This window comes from Chaetodon trifascialis, chromosome 12, assembly GCF_039877785.1.
Source record: "Chaetodon trifascialis isolate fChaTrf1 chromosome 12, fChaTrf1.hap1, whole genome shotgun sequence".
Classification (NCBI taxonomy): Eukaryota; Metazoa; Chordata; class Actinopteri; order Chaetodontiformes; family Chaetodontidae; genus Chaetodon; species Chaetodon trifascialis.
The window spans coordinates 14,385,769-14,392,628 of NC_092067.1; positions in this window are offsets into that span (position 1 = coordinate 14,385,769).

A 6,860-nucleotide genomic window follows, 5' to 3' on the forward strand; every position below is an offset into this window, starting at 1 on the left:
ATGATATAATCTAACAAGATAAAGGACATTGGATGAGATTTGTGTGAGATTTTGTCTGTGTTTGGTGGTCTAATCCAGACAAAGCCCTGAGAAGCTCATTACAGCCTGGTGAGGCCTTAAGCCTGTGCTGCCTGCATTAAAACAGCCAAGAACTGTCTGTCAGCTTCCTGGCAGAGCCCAAATCAAGCTGTCAATTACTGGACGTGTTTATGGAAATTACATGTTTGTTAACATGCTGGAAAAATGTGCTCTCGGCTCAAGCAGCATGTGTTCGGAGAAACAATTTTGCTAGGAAATCACCTTTCAAATGGATGAAGGTGATCCTCATCAGATCACAGACACGAGAGGCATTTTAACTCTCCCTGTCCTGATACTTGTGAGGAAAAGCCCAGACAGAAAGAGCCACATCTAACAATCAAAGGTGGAGTCTGTATATGATGCTATGTTATTGTTTATTAAGTCATTTCACTCAGTCTTGGCTGGTGTTCAGCCCCCTTTGTTGCTCATGAAAATGTGAAAGCACAGGTTTGGTAACGAATGCAGCAGTGAAAAGAGAAGCCTGTTTAGCTGAAACTGGAACTCTTGCATCTGACCTCCAGCTGTAAACATTACGCTAAACAAATTTTATCAAATATTTAAAAGGTGAATTAACCACTAGAGGGAGCAGCATCCTCTGATTTCTAATCAAGAACGTCAAATTAATCATTTATGTACCACATTTCCATTTTCACCTACCGTGTGCTGCATTTACGCCTTGCATTGTCAAACACTTTAACAGTTTCCACCTGAAGAACGGTTCTCTTAAAGTACACCCTCACTTTGAATAGATTCATAACAATGCAGTGTAAAAATGAAGCTCCCTCTACCATTCAGTGTAATGTCCCCGATGAGATGTTTATGTCAATTTCCCCGTTGATTTTCTCTCACATAAAGGCCTTGATTTCAGCCTCCCAATGATCATGAAATTGAGCCAATCGACATGCATGTCTCAGATGTCTGTTCGAGCTCATCTTAGACAAGGTAATTTTGTCTGAGCAATTACCATTGTAATGTATTCCAAAGTCAGGGCATTTTCTGCTGCTTAGGTGAGCCGCTGACAGCATGTTTTGATTTTTAAGCAATTGTGCTTTTCACTCCGAGATCACGGCAAGGTCTGCATTTCTCCCTATGTAACAACCCGCCATGATTCCATTATTTCACATTAACATCTAATTACCTCACTCAGACCCGCAGCTATATTGAAAAGGCACAGCGAGTTCTGGGGTTTGACAAAGCTGTAACTAAAGATGGGTTGGGGGGTTGGGGGGTTGGGGAGGGGGTTGGTGCATGTTTATGAAGAAGAAACTCCAACTGTAAGACATACCCAATTCCCAGTGGACCCGTATTACCTGTCAGGGATGATGACAATGCCCTGGAGAATGTCACTGTGCAGTGAAACTGTCATCACACAATTACTCTCACCATTACTGGCCTTACATCTCCATGTAATGGCTGTGACACACTTTACAATTCAGATTGTATTCTCAGTCATTGGCACTTAAATGCTGCACTCCGTTTTATGAAAAGATAAAGATCTCTGTAATCTGCCAGAGCTCAACCATCCCTTGAAAGCTTGTCAGGCGGCATTTTGTCGTTCACAAGAAGTTGTCATACCCCGTAGCATCTCCCTTTGTTGGGCTGGTGAAAGTGTCTTTTTGAGTGCACTATTGTGTGCTTGTTGATATGTGGTTGCCTATAGAGTCAGAGTGTGTTTTGGTCCAGTTATCTATTTGAGTCATCACAAGAGAAGCGTGCAGCGTGGTATATTTTGGAGGCTTCAGCTGCAACTACAGCCCGGCACAGAGCATTAGAAGATCCCTTAGTCATGGATCATCAAATTAAGAACCAAACCCGATGCCTGCATTGTTGTGTTTTGTGTTTAAGTACGCTCCTGCTTAGATTTAAACTTTCAGCCTGAATGCTTGCAGCTTAAACAGTAAGGCTGGAAATATTCTGTATTTTTGTTATTGTCAGTAAATAAGTATGCAGAGACCAACACCATTATTGCATTGGTCCACATAGTGATACTTCTCCAGACTGTCTGTGGCACTTAACCCAATCCAATTTGTTACTATTGAACATGTAAATATTCAAACATGGGTCCTAAATATATTACATCATTTAAAAAGAAAGTTAAATAAATTCCTTAAACACCTGGTAAACACCAGGTGAAATAAGTGTATTTAGGGGGGACTATTAATATACACTTGATGAATATTTACACCTGCAGGAAGGCGTCTCTAAAATCATCTAAGAATAAACTGCAGGGTCCATGTCCATGGTAATGAAGTTTTTAGTTTTTAGACTAGATCAGCAGAGATCTACGATACACAGGAATAACCGACAGATATCAGACTTTATATCTTCTTCAGGTTAATTTGATAAAAGCAAAGAAAAACAGCAGCGACACTGTATTTAAATTTAGAGCACTTACTGCATATGAGATATATGAAAACTTGAATGAGTTGCACCTAATTTTTGGAAGTTTTTATGTCTGATCAGAGGTCAATTTCCTCCCCAAGAGGAGGGTTCAGATTTGTTGGGTTGTGTTATGCTGTACCTGTGATTTACTGGCTGAAAATGTGTGACAGAAATGCTGCATAACATCTCTATGGACAGTAAAAACATTAACCCTTCATTAAAAATGCAGTCTTTGTCAACCTTTCTTGTGGAGAAGGATCAACCCATTGTTTGTTTTGCCCTGTTCATGGGGTTTGTTGATAATGACAATAACATAGGTTCTCAGCAGACTTCTCCTGCAAGTTTCAGCTGTTAGCAGGTCTGGGAACAGTCTAACTGCACCACCAACTGCAAAAAGCCAAACTGCCAGCCTGTGTGTGATAGCAGATTGAGTTTAACAAGCCAGATGGGTTGTAATTGTCTGATCAATCCAATGTTTGTGAGCTTTTATGCCTTTTATTATGGTTTGTTTTCCCTACATGCTGTTTCCTCTGCTGATTTGCCTTCCCTTGGGGAGGGTCTGTGTCAAAAACACTTTAGCTGCCTGACCAGCGTTGCTTCTCTCAGGATGTGTAGTGCGCCGTCTGAGTTGGGCAGACTGGAGCAGCATTATCTTCCCCGCCTGTCGGCCGTGCCGCTGCAGTTTTACTGTTCACCTTTTCAGAGCAGTTGTCTGGCAAAGCGCTATATGATTAAGGCTGCCCTGCTTTCCTCTGTGCAGAGGTTAGTGAGGGCTTTCTTCTCCACAGTTCTAGAGAGTGAAAAATTAATTTAGACATTTGGAAATGTCATTTGGCGCCTGCTAAACCATTTGAATTCTATTAGCTTTTTAAAACTGGCAGGGATCGACCTTTGCTGTTTTTCCTCACTTTACATTAAGACAGTCATGTACCTGAATCATCAAACTGCTTTTTTCCAGATTTTTAAAATAACACAGAGACATAAGACGTGTGGATGTTTTTGACTTCTGAGACGGGGTCTTCTATCGCTGCCATAGTTATTTTCATGCCACATGTAACAGCACGCCCTCTTTCCAATCATAACATAATAGTTGGACCCTGTGCAGATGTGAAGAGGTTAACCCTTCACTTTTGGAAGCCATTTCTTGCCTCTACTTTACTTTATCACAGTAATCGAAACTCTTTCACGGCACTTCTGTTTCCTTTCCTAGATGTATAATGTACTGGATAGATGCTCAACATGCTCAATCACAGAGAACTAATTTGACTGTATTGTTTGACAAGTGTTCCTTACAGCTTGGTGTGAGTGAGATGCAATTTGAGAACAATTATGCCATTTTCTGAGAACAGTATGGGGCATGTAAGAATCATTTTAGATTTGCACAGGTTGGATGTAATGACCACTCTAAGTGCTGAATTTCAGAGTTTATGGGGAGTTTTTATATTCAGCCCTGACTGCTTTTGCTCAGGATGAGAGAAGAATGTGGAAATATTGGCATCATATACATGCATATGTGCATTTAGTTCTTCTTCTTCTTGTGGTTTGGCCTTACTTCGTCTTTAAAAGCTGCAGAATCCGTGACTGTCTGCACATGAGAAGAGGATTCAGTCATTTTCATATATGGTGAGGACTTAATTCTAATTCTGCAGCACATCAGGTACCTAATCTTAAAAAATGGTAGGTAAAAGACCCTGAAGGTGCACTGGCATTTCAGAGGTAGTGAAGTAAAAGAGCTCAAGGTTGCAAAGGACTGAAACCCATCTGAGTCACGTCTTTGAAGCCCCTGTTGGACTTTTAAATTTTTATCACTCCTGATATTTGTTCTCGATGGCAAATTAACAGCCTTCCTTGTGCCATTCAGTTTCCTTTCTGAAGACAAGCCTTAAATTTTGCCTAACTGCCTGAATTTACTACTCTTCTATTTTTCACACGATGGAATCAATACCAGGACAGAAGAAGAGAGGATAAAAATTTATGGTATCTTGCAATTTAATGGTTGAAAAGATGCAATTTGAAAGATCATAAATTGTGAAGGAGCTTATGCTTCATTGCACTTGATTCAGTGCTTGCTGTTAGAACTTGATTTGCGAGTGTCTGCAAAGTGTGATTAACGAGGCGATCAATGTGCAGTGCAGCACAGTATGGCACTCCTAATGCTCTTCATTAGAATAAATAAAATAAATTGACTGCAGCTCTATGAAAACTCTGTAATGGTTAAAAATCAAAGAATGTCATCCCCCAGCCACGATTTAGCTTCTCTCAGCCTGCATCCACCTTGATCACATTACCCTGACAGCCTTGTCTCTGAACCTGCAGGGGCCCTGAGACGAGCTCGCGGTGAGGGAAGGAAAAGGAAGTGGTGTGTCGGCGGGGGCCACAGGCTATTGCTTAGTTGACTGGTAATCATAAATCGGAGGGCTTTTGTACTGAAAATGTTGGGGGGAATGCAGTTTGTGGAGTATTAATGCATGAAATAGCATTTCAAGCTGATAAACGGTTCACAGAATGGTCAGTCTGCGCAGATTGCTCTTCCCTCTTTCCTTTTCATGAAGGCATATTGTTTGTAATAACATTTACCAGGAGAATTTATTCCACTTCATCTCATGTTTTCTTGCCAGACAGCTTGGTATTGCTGTTGTGGAGGGAGGTGGGGTGTCAAGCTTGGCCGTAATATTCACTCCTCCTGCCTGTCCTCCCTGGATTATTGTCTTTTCAGATTAGTATATGTGGAATTGGCCACAATATGAGCTGTCACGCAGTCACTTAACTTGGCCCTTCAATTGATTTCTTGCTATGTCTCCCATGTGGTTGTTAAAATCAATTAACTATAAGTAACTGGGCAACAAAACCCATTTGTAAATGAGCTAGTATTGATATTTTCATCTTTCTCCATTAAAAACAAAGTATCGACTCAAAGGTTTATGTTATGTGTCATGTTGTCTCTTTGTCTACACTGTTGCTGGGAAAATATGAACGGCGCAGCTACAGATCCATGAGTGTACAGCTGATGCGCAACACCAACAGTAATACTGCATCTGGCAGCTAAAGCAAATATCACATTCATAACATCAGAACAGCTGGAACGAAAAGGAAGTTTGAGTCATTTGAATGCATGAAAAGCTAATATATTTGCATGCTTATATCTCTGTTTTATTTGCATGTGGATATGAGCTGTTTATTCTGCATAACGCTCTCAACCTGCTGATGTGATTTCTGCACAGTGAGAAGAGATTCATCTTTCAGCTTGTGCACACTTGCAGGCTTGCAGCTGCTGATGAGACGATAGGGTGCCAGCCGGAGTCTGCACGGCAACCAGGGGCCCTCCCTGCTTTTGTTGTTGCGACACCTTTGGGCCACTCCTGTAGGGTGAGTCACCTCTCCTCTGGCTCAGCCCAGCCTTTATTAGCTCTCTGCCCATTAAACATGACCTGAGTGCTCATTTTGCATGGAGACATTTAATTGCGTGCTGCTGAGGCACTAGTCCTAATAGCCTAAGTGCTGGCTCCTACGGTGACTGCATGCACCCTATATGAACTGCAAAACTTTCCTTCCTTTCCATCAGACATTATTTCATCATATTAGAAACCACACCTTCTGATCCAACATGCTAGACTGGTGTATATTTACAGATAAATTCACAAATAGATTCATTAAGGAGTTGTTAAATGGTTCACAAAGAATCAGTAATATTTCATTTCGGTTAAATCAACAATTAAAGAATCTTCCCGCAGAGTCTAATCACTGGGGAAATTATTGGAAGTCATGCTCTATCATTTGTGAAACAAGCTATATTTCTAGTAAAAGTGCTGGAAGTTCAAGCTGAAATGCACACAGGTGTACTTGAAGACGATTTGCCCTATAAGAAGGAAATATTCTGCTGTATATTACAGTCCTGGTGAACTCAGTATGGTGCTACAACTGCCAAAATGTGTGCTTCAGTTCCTGCAGCGTGCATTCATGGTAAGATGTACAGGACTCGTGGTTATGTACTGTGCTTTGGATTGAAGTGTCCACCAAATGTCCCTGCGGGTCAGACAGTCCAGCAGACTCCGCAGGGACACTCACGAAGTCCATTAAAGTTGTGCCAACATGCAGTATGTCGACTTTAAATATCCCATTGAACCCTTTGATTCAAAGAGTTAAGTATGAGTGGTGTTCAGACTAAAGAAGATCCATCATGACAAAAAAATACTGCAGATTATAGCCAGCTAGAGAATATTGATCTGATTTTATGCTCTCTAACCCTTTTTCATTTTTCATACATGATCAAATATCATTTCTTTCCATTTGCACTTTCACTAATTAAGAAAATCCATCCAATCTGGTGGATTTCCAGGTTCTTAGCAGCCGCTTCCTGTATGTTTTAGATAGATTTATATAAATAGAGAAAGAGCTGCTGG